Source organism: Callorhinus ursinus, unplaced genomic scaffold (genome assembly GCF_003265705.2).
Source record: "Callorhinus ursinus isolate GAN/ISIS: 27379988/994484 unplaced genomic scaffold, GSC_fseal_2.0 scaffold22, whole genome shotgun sequence".
In the NCBI taxonomy this organism is placed as follows: Eukaryota; Metazoa; Chordata; class Mammalia; order Carnivora; family Otariidae; genus Callorhinus; species Callorhinus ursinus.
The window spans coordinates 394,973-413,189 of NW_027397084.1; positions in this window are offsets into that span (position 1 = coordinate 394,973).

Sequence of the window (18,217 nt, forward strand, 5' to 3'; positions counted from 1 at the left end):
CAGTTCAGACCAGGGAAGAGAAAGGTTTAATCAAAGAGATGATAGTTGAATAACCAGCTCACTCACAATCAATAAACGAGGCTGCCCTAGTCATGGGATGGGAATCTTTTATGTGTCTTGCTGACAGTGACTTTGAACATTGAACAACCTTTGGACATGGAAACACTTCTACCCACTCTGAAAACATACATACAATTAAATGTGCACATTTTTTTTTTAATCTGGGCAAAAAAATATCAACCTATATATAGCACTTATTAATTTGTAAAGAAAAACACATTCTATTCCTTTTTTAATACAATAAAAGATAGATACAGCTTTTTGAGACTCAATTTTTTAATAGACTGGCTGCTATTTCATTTTTGATGTTCATGTAGTAACAGTTTGGCCACTGGGGGGACTTTAAGCTGGCTTTTGTGCCTTTCACCACCACACAGAAGGTCAAATATGTCCTCACTTGACAGCAACAAGATGCCACAAGCTTATCTTAAGTTCTCCCTTCCCAAAATGGAATCAGCCACCCTCCAAGAAGCCAAGAAACCTTGAAGAAGAGAACAGTATTAGAAACCAATCTCTGGGACCAAGTGAGGACCATTAGTTGTTTCTCAGGAGTATTATTATTACTGAGGTAACCCTGCTTCAAGCCACTTCAGAGGAAGAGCCAGAAAATACTTCTAAAAAAGGTTAATAATTTTTAAACTTCCCATAAAGAAAATCTCAGGACCAGATGACTTCACTGGTGAATTCTACCAACCATGTAAAGAAGAGTTAACACCACTCTTTCACAAACTCTTCCAAAACATAGAGAGGAGGGGACAGTTCTCAACTAATTCTATGAGGCCAGTACTACCCTGATACTAAAACCAGACAAAGACGTTATAAGAAAACTATAGACCAATATCTAGACCAATATCTCTTATGAATATAGACACAAAAGTCCTCAACAAAACACAACCAAACTGAATACAACAACATATAAAAAAGAATTATACAACATGACAAAGCAGAATTTATTCCAGGATTGCAAGGTTGGTTCAACATGTGAAAATCAATTAATGTAATTCATCATATTAATAGAATAAAGGAGAAAAAAAACACATGGTCATCTCAACAGATGCATAAAAAGCATTTGATAAGATCCAGCACATTTTCATGATAAAAAAAAGAAACCCTCAATAAACTAGGATAAGAAAGGAATTTCTTCAAATTGATAAAGGGCATCTATGAAAAACCCATGATTAACATCATATTTAATGGTGGAAGGCTGGGGCTTTCTTCTTAAGGTCAGGAATAAGACAAGGATGCTTCACTTGCCAGTTCTATTCAATATTGTACTAGAGATTCTAGCCAGGGCAATTTAGCAAGAAAATAAATAAAAGACATTCAGATTAGAAAAGATGAAGTAAAACTATCTCTGTTCACAGATGACCTAATCTTCTACATAGAGAATTCCAAGGAATCAAAACACACACACATTGGGGTGCCTGGGTGGCTCAGTTGGTTAAGTGACTCCCTTTGGCTCAGGTCATGATCCTGGAGTCCCGGGATCAAGTCCCACATCGGGCTCCCTGCTCAGCAGGGAGTCTGCTTCTCCCTCTGACCCTCTTCCCTCTCGTGCTCTCTCTCATTCTCTCTCTGTCAAATAAATAAGACACACACACACACACACACACACACACACACACACACACACACACACAAAACCAACCAAACAAACAAACAAAAAAACCAGCACTAATAAATGATTTCAGCAAATCTGCAGGGTACAAGATCATTATACAAAACTCAGCAGTATTTCTACAAACTAGCAATGAATAATCTGAAAATGAAATTAAGAAAGCAATTCCTTTACAATAGCATCCAAAAGTATAAATACTTAGGAATAAATTTAACAAAAGAAAGGCAAGACTTGTACACTGAGAACTACAAAACATTGAAAAAATTTTTTTTAATTTGAATAAATGGGGAGACATCCTTGTTCATAGATTGGAAGACTTAATATTATTAAAATGACAATATTCCCCAACTTTATCTACAAATTAAATGAAATCCCTATCAAAATTCCAACTTCCTTTTCTTCAGAAATTGACAGCAAGTACTAGCATAAATGTGTACACATAAATCAATGCAATAAAATTGATGGTGTAGAAGTAAACCCAGACATCTATGATCAGTTGATTTTCAACAAGAGTGACAAGACAATTCAAAAGGGAAAGGATAGTATTTAAACAATTGGTTTGTAACAACTGTATGGGAACATGCAAAAGAACAAATTTGAACCCCTACTTCACACAATATACAAAACTCAAAATGGATCAAAGATCTAAATGTGAGAGCTAAAGTTATAAAACTCTTAAAGAAAACAAAGGAATAAATCTATATGACCTTGGGTTGGACAGTGATTTCTTAGATATGACACATAAACACAAGCAACCAAAGAAAAAAATAGATAAACTGACCATCAAAATTAAAAACTTCTGTACTACAAAATTATACCACCATCAAAGTGAAAGGACAATCCACAGAATGGGAGCAAATACTTGCAAATCATATATCTGATAAGGAACTAGTATCCAACAATAAAAAGACAAATAATCTAAATTTATAATGGGCAAATTTCTCCAAAAAATATAAAACAAATATCCAATATGCATTATTCTAGGGTCACTTATGTTCAGTGATGTCCTGGGAAATATTTGATAACCAGCTCTCTGAAAAGTGGCTTGATATGTAGCAAGCCAATTTCTGTGGTATAAATACTCCCATAAGGATTGATTTCAAGCTCCCAACATGATGTCACTGAATGTGGAGCTGGAAAGAGATGCTTGCAGTCAGCTTCCATGAGCCAGTATAAGCTGGCTCCACTATATAATATGTAGTATATAACATATATGCATGTAAAAAAGTATGTAATAATTACATGCAATTATGATAATTATAAGTATCATATAATTATAACATACTTATATTAAGAATTATAATAATTCTTAATTCTGTTTTAGTTATATAAACTCTGATGCCCATTGTTCATTTTTATTGAGGAGTATTAGTGCCCTATCAGATGACATTTTATACTTGGTTTTTACTACGGCAGGATAGTGAAATTGACTCTACAAGTCTAGATTGTGATCCAAGTGAGAAAAAGTGAACAGTTCTGTCTAAAAGCCTTCCATTTAGCTGCAGTAGGTCTGCCATCAATTGCTCAATGCATGGTTTTCTGTACATGTTAATAAGTGGGATCCCCACTGAACAAATTCACTTTGCACGGACTATCCATAACAACAGAAATTCTAGTAATACAATTAAAGTATAATATAAATTTATAAAACTTCCAAAATTATTCATTGTTAAGCCTGACACAACTGTGAATTGTCATCACGATTAATGCCAAAGACCAAACTAAACAAGACAAAAAATAGAATATATAATCTTCAAATGCACTTTTAGATGTATCCAAATCAACTTCAACTTTACTCTGTCATTTTCTACTGAATCTTGATATAAAAGCATATTATTTAGATTTCCCTCTTTCATGAACTTTTTTCTTGCTTTTTAAAAACATTTTCTTATTCTTAAAACATGTCATATATTGTTAATTTTAACACTATTCACAAATGCTCAGTCTCTCCTCTTTCTGGCACATTGTGGGATTGCAGTGCCCTGTACCCTTTGATTTGGCCATGTAATTTGCTTTGGCCAGTGAATTATGAGCAAAAATACATATCCATTGGAATGAGGCTTTACGAGTCAGCACAGAATTCACCACATTTCCTCTTCCTCTAAAGTGGTTATAGAAGCTTCTATCAGCCAAGTCTCTACTGTGGATAATGTCCACCATAGATTTGTTTCCTTTTTCATTTTGGGTTTTAGGAAAAAGCAGCATGTTCTATATTTTGATAAGTACACATAGGTATAGAACTCGTGGGGACTATATGAGAACAGTATTTATTCTTCCTAATTCTTAGCCTAAATATCTGGGCATTTATTTCAAATCGTGTCTGTCCAGAGTATCCTCCCTTTTAGTATGATCTTCACACGGTACTAGTAAACTGTAAAGAAGCACTTCTGTTCTACCTTCAGGAATAGATTAGGGAGAGTCTCTAATAACTATAGGGGTAATTTCATATGATAAGTGAAAGGGAGAATACAGACAAGAACAAGTTTTTGAAACTTTATCTAAAACCTCAGTTCTTTATTCCATTGGTCAAAAGTACATATATGTGTGTACATCTGTGTGTATGTGTATTACCATACAAATAATATATATTAGGTCTTTAATGTAGATTCGGTCCCTAATATACACTAGTGTTATTTTTTTACCATAATCCATTTTAATTTTGAACTTCAGTTTTATTAAAAATATTTAGATAAAAATATTCATTTTCCCAGTATTGCATTAGTCCAAAATTTATTAATAAGTTCATAAAATATGGCTAGTTTATTAACCATCAATTCATTTATATGAAGAATTATTATAGAAATATTATGTTTTTAAAACTTTACCAAAAGGTCCAAGTAGAATGATAACACTGGTCCACACAATTTTCCATTTTATATGGATTACAAGAACCAATTTATATAGACACCAGTTATTTATATAGTAACCAGTCTGATAATGGCAACTTTAAACTTTTTTATAAAATAATTATGTCAGAAACCCCTAGCCTAGTAAGTTTTAGTGGGGGAAAAATGTCACTCATCCCACAGTAACTGCACTATGATCAAATAAAAGAAACACCAACTCACTTGTTTTAAAGAAAAAAAGTTTGAAAATTAGTTTAAAATTGTCCAAACTCATATTTTTTGAGGGGTGTGATGGGGTGGGGATCCAAAAACAAAACCCTCAAGTCACAACCTGGCATAAATCTGAAGTCACCACTAGGGTAAACAATTTGTCTAGTTTATTTTTGGATAAGTTTCTGTGACTTCATATGGCAATTAAGTGGAAAGTCACTTAAGGAGGCCATAGTTTTTAGACTCCTTATCCTCAGGCCTTAAAACTCAAAAAGTTTTATCCTAGTAATATCTTTTACACTAAGATAGTTTTAACCTGGAAGATTTTTTTTTTAATAGCAGCTGGAGTTTATAAGGACAAGGTTACTGTCTGGCCTAGCTTAATCTTGGTTTACATACAGTGTTCATGACCTAGGGAGGCCCCAGGGACATGAGGTTTCTCTATAAATGAGTTGTAGGTCTGGTTCTGGTTAGTTAGAATTAGCTGGATGAATGTAACAGAAAATTCTAGTAAGATAGTAGTTTCTTGTCTCTCACTAAAAACTTCAGAAATAGGCATCTCAGGGCTGGTATGGTAGTTTTTCATCATCAGGGACTTTGATTCCTCCTCTCTGCCGCAGCATCCCAGCTCATAGCCTCCAAATCCCCTCATCTTGTTGGTCAAAATGACTGCTGGAGCTCCAACCATCACATTTGTGTTCTAGATAGCCGGAAGGTGTTTTCTTATATACTTCCTTAACTTCAGGGGGTCTTCGCCTCTTCCCTGAGGCTGACCAGGCTTGTTGCCCCTATGCCGGTGGCTTGATGCTTTTGTTCCATAGAGATAAGGATCTATTTCCCACTCCCTTTCTCCAGGTCCTCATGCTGGAGGGAGGTTCTCTGCCTTCAGTCTCTCTCATGAGCACCTAGAAAAGAGATTGCAAGTGAATGTGAACACTTTTCATGTGTTGGGACCCCAGGAGTCCTGTGCTGTCATGCCAGCCTGCACTTGATGTTTGACATTTGTCAAAATCTTAACTGAATTGTTCTTACCCACTCATTTGGTATTCTGCATCTCTTCCTCCCCTTCTGTGGGATATATGAGCAAGGCTCACATCTCAGGTCCACTTGCAGTGGCCTGTCCTCCCTTGGGTTTTGGGTCACTTGGTTGCCTTGCAACCTCAGCTTTCTTCTAGGTTCAGGGAAAGTCATGACCCTACAGCTTACCTAGCTTTTTCTTATTGCTCAGATGGGAGCAACACTCATTTGAGCTTTCCGTATCCTAGGCATAAACAACTTGAGAGGCAATCTGTGAAGATGTATTGGCTGAAAATTTTCCAGAGCTATGAAAAGTCAGTAAGCCACAGACCCAGGCTATCATCAACCAAGCAATGTAAACAAAAAGAAATCGACATCTGGGCATGTTGTCAAGAAATTAAAGAGCACAAAACAGAGAAGAAGCAATCACCATTTATGAAGAATGTTAAATAACAGACTTCTCAGCTGTAATAATGCCAGCCGGGTGGCGATGGAACAAAATCACCAAAGTGCCTAGGGAAAATAAACTAAAATTGTATACCTAAGGAAACTCTCAGTAGTGAGAGTTGTATTCGTTAGGATTGGATTCTGCTGTAAAGAATAGAAAAACCCCAGATAACGGTGCTTAACCCAGCTTAGAGGTTTATTCTCACCTTGTAATGAGACAGCTGTGCTGCCTCCCAGATGGATAGGGACTGGGCTCCCTGAAGTTCTCAGGCCTCGGGTTTCCTCCAGCTCAATATGCTGCCATCACCAGATGTAGTTCTTATGCTCACAATCCGAGACAACATACACCATTTCAAAATGCCTTTTCTTTACATAAAATGATGACCATAGAAGATAGAAGTAATTTTTTTATAAAATAAAAACTTTGCCCTTATGTCGGCATGCAACATATTTCATAACATGCTATTGGTCTGAGGAATCCACACTTCCAGGAGATGTGGTTCAAAGTCTGGAGGAATAATTTAACCTTGAACTTACATCCTGGCTGTGGTATGCCTCCTCTCTCTTCTCTCTTTCCCTTTAGACTCTAGAGCATCTGAAAGGATATCACAGGATCCACGAGCAGCTCCAGCCAAGCCTCCCATGCTCCCCTCCCATGCATGTCTACTGGGAGGTCCCTGACACATGAGCCACACAGCTCCCATGAAGGAAAAGACCCTGACCTTGTATGCAGAACACCACCTAGCACTTGTGGTGCATTCCTCCCCCCACCCCCCCAGACTGAGGATCCTCAGACCTCCTCTCTAGCTCAGACTTCCCCCTCCTCCAGGGTCTCCCTCTATTGTCACTGGCCCCATTAATCTGCCAGTCACTGCGGCTACTGCTAGAGTCAGCTATGGTTCTTGTTTCTCTCCTTCATCTTCCACATCCCATTTCTGCCACAGCCAGTCAATTCTACCTCAACCTAATCCTCCTGCATTCTCCTGCCACTTCACTGGTCCTGTCTCCCATGTCACCTCTTCCCTTGTCACCTCTCTCCAGGTCACTTTTGGAGCCTCCAGAAGCTCGTCTTGCTTCACATTCTGTCTGCTTCAATCCAGACTGCTCACACTTCCCAGACCATTTTTTCTGAAGCACATCTCTGCTTCAGTATTTTCAACTATTCATGATTCAAAGAAGTCAATAGGAAAAAAGCTAATAAACTAATGAAGAATGTGCAAAGGACGTGAACAAGCAGATCACAGAAAAAAAAGCAATGTAAACAGTCTGTCAACATCGAAAGAGGATCACCCTTCCTTGTAACTGAAAAGATGCAAACAAAACAACACCACAATATAACCTGGACTTATTAAATTGGCAAAAAACTAGAAATTGATAACATTTAGTATTAACAAAAGTGTGGGCATCCCATGCACTGTTGGTTATTAGGAGTACAAGTTGGTGTAAACTCTGAAGACAATTTTGACAACATCAGTAGAAATGCACGTACCTACCAACCCAGCAATTTTACAGCTAGAAATCTGCCTATAGATGTGCCACAAAATTACAAGGAAGTTTATTGCATCACCATTGGTAAGAGCCTTTTAAAACTTTCACAATCATTAAGGAAGTGGTTGAGTGAACTGCAATAAAATAAAATGTAAAAGAATGAGTCCAATCTCCACATGTAGATAAAGAGCAATCTCCAAGATCAGAAAAAAAAAGATGCAAGATCATATTTACTGCATGGTGTGTTTTGTGTAAAAAATGTTAAAAGACAGAAGTATATGCTCTTATAAAGATATAACATTTTATGAAAGAATATATAAAAATCAGTTAATAGAGGTTGCCTTTGAGGAGAGAACCTGGAGGTTAAGAAAGGACAAGAATGATTTTTTACTTTTACTTTTCAGTTTATACTTCTAAACTGCTTGGAAATTTTTGTTACCATGTGCATGCATTTTTTAATAGTCTTTAATTTTTTAGATTCACAACAAAATTGAGCAGAAGGTACCGAGAATTCCCATATACCCCTTGACCACCCCACAGAGTCCCCCATTATCAACATCCCCCACCAGAGTAGTACATTTGTTGCACTCAACGAACCTACACTGACACATCAGTACCACCCAAAGTCCATAGTTTACATTAGGATTCACTCCTGGTGTTGTGTATTCTACAGATTTGGACAAATGTGTAATGACATGTATCTACCATTATAATACACAGAATAGTTTTACCGCCCTAAAAATCCTCTGTGGTCCCTCTTTCCCCACCTAACCCTTGGCAATCACTGATCTTTTTTACTGTCCCCATAGTATGTTATATAGTTGGAATTACACAGTATGTAGCCTTTTCAGATTGGCTTCTTTCACTTAGCAATATACATTTAAGTTTTCTCCATGTCTTAGAGTGCCGGGTGGCTCAGACATTTAAACGTCTGCCTTTGACTTGGGTCATGATCCTGGGGTCCTGGGATCAAGCCCCAAGTCAGGCTCCCTGCCCAGTGGAGAGCCTGCTTCACCCTCTCCCTCTGTCCTCCCCCCGCTCATGCTCTCTCTCTCTCTTTCTCTCACTCTTGCTCTCTATGTCAAATAAATAAATAAATAAGAGACACAGCGAGAGAAGGAACACAAGCAGGGGGAGCAGAAGAGGGAGAGGGAGAAGCAGGCTTCCCACTGAGCAGGGAGCCCAATGCAGGGCTCGATCCCAGGATCCTGGGATCATGACCTGAACTGAAGGCAGATGCCTAACAACTGAGTCACCCAGGCGCCCCAATAAAAATCTTTTTTTTTTAAGTTTTCTCCATGCCTTTTCATGACTTGATAGCTTATTTCTTTTTAGTGCACTTGATAACTTATTTCTTTTTAGTGCTGAATGACATTTCATTGTCTGGATGTAGCACAGTTTATATATCCATCTTACCTACTGAAGGATATCTTGGTTGCTTTCAAGTTTGGGCAATTATAAATAAAGCCGCTATAAATATCTATGTGCAACTTTTTTTTTAAGATTTATTTATTTATTTGAGGGCGGGAGTAAGGGGCAGAGGGAGAGAGAGAATCTCCAGCAGACTCCCTAACACAGGGCTCCATTTCACAACCTTGAGATCATGACCTGAGCTGAAACCAAGAATAGGACGCTTAAGCAACTGAGCCACCTAGGTGCCCCTCCACATGAAGCTCTTTGTGTGGACATAAGTTTTCAACTCCTTTGGGTAAATACCAAGGCATATGACTACTGAATTCTATGGTAAAAGTATGTTTAGTTGTATAAGAAGCCACCAGTCTTCCAAAGTGGCTGTGCCCTTTTGCATTCCCACAAGCAGTGAATGAGAGTTCCTGTTGCTCCACATCCTAATAGCATTGGGTGTTGTCAGTGTTTTGGATTTGGGCCATTCTAATAGACGTGTAGTGGAATCTCATTGTTGTTTTAATTTGCAATTCCCTAATGACATATGATGTAGAGCATCTTTTTGCATGTTTATTTGCCATCTGTACATCTTTGAGGAGATGTTTGTTCAGGTTTTTGCTCATTTTTAAATTGAGTTGTTCATTTTCTTTTTGTTGGCCTTTGAAAGTTATTTAAATGTTTTGTATAATAGCCCTTTATCAGATATATCTTTTGCAAATATTTTCTTACAGTTTGTGACTTGTCTTTTCCTTCTCTTGACAGTGTCATTCACAGAGCATAAGCTTTCTTTTTTTTTTAGTAAGCTCTACACCCAACATGGGGCTCAAACTCATGACCCCAAGATCAAGAACCACATCTCTACTGACTGAGCCAGCCAGGCTCTCATAAGTTTTTAATTTTAATGAAGTTCAGCTTATCAATTATTCTTTCATGGATCATGTCTTTTACAATGTATCTAAAAAGTCATCACAGTACCCAAGGTTATCTTCTAGGAGTTTTCTAATTTTATGTTTTACATTTAGGTGTATGATCTATTTTGAGTTAATTTTTGTGAAAGGTATAATGTCTGTGTCTAAATTCATCTTTTGCATGTGAATGTCTAAGATCATTTGATGAAAAGAGTATCTTTTCTTCATTGGATTGCCTTTGTTCCTTTGTTAAAGATCAGTTGACTATATTTACATGGGTTTGTTTCTGAGCTCTCTATTTTGCTTCATTGATCTATTTGTCTGTTCTTTAACCAATAGCACATTGTCTTGATTACTGTAGTTTTTATAGCAAGTCTTGATATTGGGTAGTCTCAGTCCTCCAATTTTGTTCTTCTCCTTCAATATTGCATTGGCTACTTTGGGTCTTTTCCCTGTCCATATGAACTTTAGAATCATTTTGCCAAGATCCACAGAATAACTTGCTGGGATTTTTATTCAGATTGCATTGAATCTATAGATCAGCTGGAAAGAACTGATATTTTGACAATATTGAATCTTGCTATACATGAACATGGAACATCTCTCCATTTATTTACTCTTCTTTGATTTTTTAAATTGGGGTTTTATAGTTTTTATCATATGGATTGTGTACATACTTTGTTAGATTATACCTAAGTATTCCATTTTTGGTGGTGATAATGTAAATGGTATTGTATTTTTAGTTTCAAATTCCGCTCGTTCATCACTGATATATAGAAAAACAATTGACTTTTGTATGTTAACTTTATAACCTGCAACTTTGTTGTAATTGCTTACTAGTTCCAGGAGGGTTTGTTGTTTTTGTTCTTACTGATTCTTTCTGATTCTTACATAGATGATCATGTCATCTGTGAACAGTTTTTTTCTTCCTTCTCAATCTATATACCTTTTATTTCCTTTTCTTGTCTTATTGCATTAACAAGGACTTCCAGTACAATGTTGAAAAGCAGTAGTTGGAGGGGACATCCTTGCCTTTTTCTGATTTAGTGAGAAAATTTTTCACCTTTCACCATTAAGTATGATGTTATCCATAGGGTTATTTTTTTTAATGTTCTTGATCAAGTTAAGGAAGTTCTCTTCTCTTCTTAGTTTGCTGAAAATTTTCATAAGTGAGTGTTGAATTTTGTCAAATGCTTTTTCTGTATTTATTGATCTGATCATGTGATTTTTCTTCTTTAGCCTGTTGATGTAATAAATTACATTAAATGATTTTCAAATGTTGAAACCAGCCTTGCATACCTGGAGTAAATCTATTTGGTTATTGTTTATGATTATTTTTGTATATTGTTGGATATGATTTAGTAATGTTTTGTTGAAGATCATTGCATTCATGTTCATGAGAGATATTGATCTGTAGTTTTCTTTTCCTGTGATGTCTTTGTCTGGTTTTAGTATGAGGGTAATTCTGGCCCAATAGAATGAGTAGGTAGTAGGCTCTGTGATTCTATCTTCTGGAAGAGATTGTAGAGAATTGGTATAATTTCATCCTTAAAAATTTGGTAGAATTCGCAGTTGAACCCACCTGGGCCTGGCACTTTCTGTTTTGGAAGGTTATTAATTATTGATTCAGTTGCCTTAATAGATATAGCCTTAGTCAGATTGTCTATTTCTTCTTGTGTGAGTTTTGGCAGATTGGGTCTTTTAAGGAATTTGTCCATTTCATCTAAGTTATCAAACTGGTAGGCATGGAATTGTTTATAGCATTCCTTTATTAGCCTTTTGATGTCTTGAAATATGGAGGGATTCCCTTCATTCATATCTGCTATTGGTAATTTGTGTTTTCTCTTTTCTTCTTGGTAAGCCTGGCTAGAGGCTAATCAGTTTTATTAAGCTTTTCAAAGAATCAGCTTTTGGTTTTAATGATTTTCTCTACTGATTTGTTCTCAATATCACTGATTTCTGCTCTAGTTCTTATTATTTCTTTTTGTCTGCTTATATAGGGTTTAATTTGCTCTTTTTTTTTTCTAACTTCCTAAGGTGGAAACTTAGGTTATTGATTTTAGAACTTTCTTCTTTTTTAATATACACAATCAATACTATAAATTTCACTATTAGCACTGCTTTTGCTGCATCCTACAAATTTTGAGATAAGTTGTGTTTTTATTTAGTTCAAAATATTTATTAAATTCTCTTGAATATTCTTTTTTGACCATGTGTTATTTAGAAGTGTGTTTTTTGTTCTCCATGTATTTTGGGATTTTCCAGTTATCTTTCTGTTATTGATTTCTAGTTTAATTACATTGTGATCTGAACAGATATTGTATGGTTTATGTATTTTTTAATTTGGTAATGTTTTGTGGCACAGAATGTGGTCTATCTTGGTAAATGTTTCACATAAGTTTGAGAAGGATGTGTATCTGCTGTTGTCAAATGAAGTAGTCTATAGATGTCAATTATTTTCAGTTGATTGATGATGTTGTTGAGTTCAACTATGTCCCATTGGATCTGTTTCTGATAGAGGGGTGTTGAAGTCTCAGATTATAATAGTGGATGCATATATTTCTCCTTGCAGCTCTATCAGTTTTGCCTCATGTAAAACTTGACACTCCTTTGTTAGGTGCATAGACCTTGAGAATTATTTTGTCTTCTTCGAGAATTGACCCTTTTATCATTATATAACACCCTTCTTTATCCCTAATAACTTTCCTTGCTTTGAAACTTGCTCTGTCTGAAACTAGTATAGGTAGTCCTGCTTTCTTTTAGTTAGTGTCATCGTTGCTTCAAATATTTTTTTTTTTCTTTCTCTCTTCTTCTGGTACTTCTTTTACAGATGTTACAAATTTTGTATCTGTCCCACAGTTCTTGGACTTTTGGTTCTGGTTTTTTGTTTCAGTCTTTTTTCTCTTTGTTTTTCAGTTTTGGAGGTTTCTGTTGACATGTCCTCAAACTCAGAGATTGTTTTCTTAGCCATGTCCAGTCTACTAAGAAGTCCATTGAAGGTATTCTTCATTTCTGTTACAATATCTTTTATTTCTAGCAATTCTTTTTTACTGTTTCTTAGGATTTCCATTTCTCTGCCCACATTTCCCACTGTTCTTGCATGTTGTCTACTTTTTTCATTATAGCCCTTAACATATTCATCACAGTTTTTTAAATTCCTGATCTGATAATTCCACCATTCCTGCCATATCTAAGTCTGGTTCTTGCTGATGCTTGCTCAGTCTCCTCAAACTGTGTGGTTTTGCCTTTTAGTATGCCTTGTAATTTTTTCCTGATAGCTGGAGATGATGTACTGAGTAAAAGTAGTGTGGTAACCAGGCCTTTAGTAATGTGGTGGTAAAGTGTGGGGGGAGCACAAGACTAATTAGAAGTCAGTCTTTTAGTGAGCTTGTGCCCCTGGGCTATGAACTTTACATTTAATTCTCAGTTTTTGCTCCGCTTCTTAGGTGGTACAGGATGGCTAAAGGGGGCTACAGTTGGAGATTTCCCTTCTTGCACATAGGAGGCTATATCACACTGGAGTTGAGTATTTTCCTTCCCCCAGGTTAATTAGACTCTGATAAAATCCCAGCAGGTTAGGCTCTGATAAAATGATTTCTCTTGAGAACAGAACTCAAGGAAGAACAGAATGCTCTGGCATTTTTCAAAATGATTCTTCTTTCCCTCCCCCTGCTAGGAGCACAAAGGGATTTTTCTCCAATATTCACTGCAAGAACATGGTACAGATCCTGATGGTAAAACTCACAATAGTGTTGGGGTCTCCCTATTAGTGCCCCCCCTGGAGATTTTATCTCTCAGATTTGTCCACACTGAGCCTCCAGCAATTCATCAATGACAGTTCAGGGTTTCCTACCCTGGTACTGGTCCCAAAAGAAGTTTCTGCCCTTTCTACCGGGTTTTTGCTCCGGTAAGTTGTGGTTCTTTGTATCTGCTTGTGTGTCTCTCCAATTAGGGGACAGCATTTACTCTGGGACCTCACTTCTCTGACAGATCTACAAATAATTGTTGATATTTCAGTTTGTTCAAGAATTTTACTTGTTAAGATTCATGACAACTTCCAAACTCCTTCCAAATTCCTTGGATACCAAAAGTCCTGTTATTTTTTTAAGTGCATTTAACTTTAAACAAGTCCCCATAATGCCTGAATGCTTCCAGAATCAGTTTCTAGCTCTTTGGTATGTCTTTCTTTCTCTGTAAAGTGACCCAACCCTTTTTCAACACTATCACTTTTTCTTCTCTTTTATGAAAATAGCATATGATCGACAAAAGAGTGAAAACCTGTAAAGATTTTGGAGAATGCTCCATTCATTCTGGCTTTGCAATCTCAACATGCAAAGGTCAGCCATGCATGTTTGTCCCATTATGTGATTCAACCCCACATGTGGAAATAGCAATAGAAGAGAATATAACAAAGAGCAAAGAATATAGTAGTAATATGTGTATCTGGAAAGAGCCTTATGGATGTGTGTACACATGAATGTGCATATGTGTTTAGACCTTAAGTATGTGTATGCATCTGTGTACAGTGTGTGTGGGCATGCATGAGTCAGTATGTGGTATACATGTGAGGGTGTTTGTATATCCTTACTCTCAATGCCTTGAACATAACATAATGCTTGAAGTCCCCAGGGAGTGGGTTGAGTTTGTGGGACTTTTCTGTAAAACTGAGGGAATGAAAACATGAGGTCAGGATGTATGTGAGCTGCTAGAGAAGATGCCTTTAGTCTGACTGACTAACAGAGAAAGCTGACAGAGGAGCTCTCAGTGATCATGAGCTCTCCTGGGGTCTGTGCCATGCTCTCTGGTCATTGGGAAGATGAACCCTTGAGAGGACCACCACTGTCTTCCAGGCTTGGCCTCCACTTTGGTGAGTGTCCCACAGAGTCAGGCCATCCTCACAAGATTAAGTGTGAGTGTCCCAAGCCACATTTGAAGACTCATGGGCATTCCTTTTCCCAGGTACCTCCAGTCTTAAGAGGGGTGTGGGGACACCTTGGAGTCACATGGCTTCTGGGAGAGGCCATCCAGGTTCCCAAGAGCAGAGCAGTTTAGCTAAAGTTTTTTTCTGAGAGAGAGACCATGAGTGGGGGGTGGGGCAGAAGGAGAAGCAGACTCCCCGCTGAGCAGGGAACCTGATATAGGACCCAATCCCAGGACCCTGGGATCATGACCTGAGCTGAAGGCAGACACTTAACCAGCTGAGCCACCCAGGCATCCCAGTTTAGCTAAAGTTGATCCCCTACTCCCTTCAAGATCAATTTACTTATTGAGAAGTGATTCTGAGAAACATATTTAACAAATAGAGTGGCTTTCTACATAGTATTATGATTGTAGCTCTTCTGAAGATTTTTGCAAATACTTGGGTACTGCTTCTGTTGGGTATAACTTTAAGTAGTTCACAAGTAAATTTTGCTTCATTAGTTTTTACTATTTTCCTACTGTATTAAAAATAAATGAATGAAATGGGAGAAGAGTCATATATACTTCTACTGAATTTTGGTTTTCATGCCACTTAAATCACACAGTCTTATTCTTCTAGAGCCCCACCATCTAGGTTTATAGTTCAATTCCATCTTTCATGAGCCTGAATTAAGTTGCAAAACCTCTATAAGTCTTAGATTTTTCATCTCCAAAAATGCTTAACACCAGTGACTCCTTCACAGGGTATTTCTAAGGATTATATGAATTAACCTTTTGAAAGGACTTAGAGCAGAGTCTGATACATACTACTGAATAAATTCCAGATCCGGAAATACTTACTACCTACCACTATATGTCAAGCACTGTTCTAGGGCTGGGGATACCAAAATAAACAAGATGAACATAGCCCTGTCCTCAGAGAGTTTACATTCCTTTGGAGGAATGTAGGCAAACAAATAAATAGACCAAGTATCACATGGTGACAAGTGCTAAAGAGGAAAAAGAGGAGGATGGTGGATATAGGGAAGGTGTACTGGTTTATACTGTTATCAACTCAGATAAGCTGGAACTGTATTTCTTAGAATTCATTTCCCTCAATGGCTCCAGGTTACGGCTTTCCATAAGAGCAACCTGCATGGGATTTGGAAGCAGAACTGAAGCCGCAGTCGTGGTGCCCTGAAGGCTAGTGTTGGTGCCACTGCAGCGCAGGTGCCTTGTTGTTGGACTCACCTGTTTGGTGTAGGGCAGCTCCTGGCTGTGATTCAACCTCTAGAGTCCTGGGCCAGAGGCTGAGGCTCCTCCTGCAGTCCGCCCTCACTGCTGAGGTTGGAGGGCAATGAGATGCAGTGGCAGGCTCTGCTTTGCCCTCTGGGTCTCCATCTGTCCTCACTCTCCCTTCCTTCAAATCCAACTTTACTTTCAGTCATCCACCCCACTGACTTACAGTGACTGCAGCCTAGGACCAGCTGCCAAGTCCACCTTACAGATTTGTTGCCCAGATCTCACCAATGTGTAAGGTCTGTACCCTATAATTCCCATAATCCCAAATGATTCAAGATGTTTCCACTTCCCCAAACTCACCTTGACTGATCAGAGGGTGACATCTGTCTGGGAGTGGGGAAATTTTGTTTCATACTGGGGGGCAGAGAAGGCTTCACTGATAGGGAGACATTTAAGCAAAGGCATAAAAGCAGGGAAGGAACAAAGCATCTACTGTTCTGGAAGAATAACATTAAAGTGGAGGGATAAAAAGTACACAAATGTGGAGGTGAGAGTGTGGTCAGTAAACAGCAAAGAGTTGAGGGTCCTCAGAAAAAAGTTGGAAAGGAAGAGTATTAAGGGAGGGGGTCAGGGAGAGGAACAGCCTGGATCTCAGGGGACCTTGTGGACCATTTTATGAATTTGTCTTTCACTCTGAGAAGGGAAGCCATTGAAAGGTTTGGAGCTGATCTACAGTTTCAAAGGATTATTCCTCTTGTATGGACAATGCACTGTAGGGAAGCAATGGTAAATGCAGAGAAATCAGCCGGGAAGTTATTGCAAAAATCTAGGTGAGAAATGATGGTGGCCTCATAAAGGTGATGGCAAGTGACCATTTAAACTTGTTAAGGAGAAACAATAGGGTTCACTCATGGATTGGCCATTAAAGAATGAGAGAGGAGTTTAGGGTAGCCCCAGTTATTGGCTTGATTTTTAACTATATTTTTTTTCTAGAAGGACACTAGTTAGAATTAGATTTTTCATCTCCAAAAATGTTTAACACCAGTGACTCCTTCACAAGGTATTTCTAAGGATTATATGAATTAACCTTTTGAAAGGACTTAGAGCAGAGTCTGGTACTAGTTAGAAAAGTCCCAGAAGGAATTACATGAAACATGTACTTAAGCTGGTAATAAAACAGAACTTTGTTAGCATGAACCGACAGTATAAAAAATTATAAAATAAAATTACAACACAAAATAAAAAGACAAACTAAGAAAAAAGGTCTACATGTGAACATATAATATTCAAAGGATTGTTACATGAAATATGTAAGAAGTCAACTAGAAAGATAATTTGAAATCAACTAGAAAGATAGTTATATCCCTATATATAGAAGAGAGATCTAAGACATCAGTGAGAAATTCATAAGATAAGAAATACCAATGGGCAAAAAGGAAATGTGGAATTGTTCAACATAGCTAGTAATCAAAAAACTGCAAATCAAAATGACAAGGGGATATATTTGTTCTACCATTAGATTGACAAAAATAAAAGGAATGATAGATACTGTGAGGACACTGACAGAAAGCCCACCCTCATTGGTTGTTGGGGTGGGGGTGGAGGTGGGGAATGTAACTGACACCATCTTTCAGCAAACCCCAAACAGTAAGAAAGAAGAAATGACAGAGGTGAAGGCAGAGAGGCAGAACTGCACTGTGCTCACTGAAGCCTATTTTCTTGTTTTCCCGGACGTTCAGGTAGACCCCATTTTTGCCCAGGAAATGGAGGCAGAAGCTATGTGCACTGGTCCAGATCTGTTCCAGACCTGGCTATAGACCCTCCATGTGCCACACTTCCTCTGTGCCATCCATTGCCTGAAGCAAAGGACACTGAAGACTCAGGACAGCAGAGCCATGAGATGAAGAAATCCTGGCTCCCTAAGCTGCCCCCGACCACCTGTTGGTTTCTGAGATGAGTAAGAAATCAACTTTTATTCTCTGCAAGTTTGGAACATATCTGTTAGAATAGCTAAGATAATCCTAGGCAAGACAGGCAGAAGTCAATTAAGTGCAGGAATGAGAGCAAGAGAGAGATGA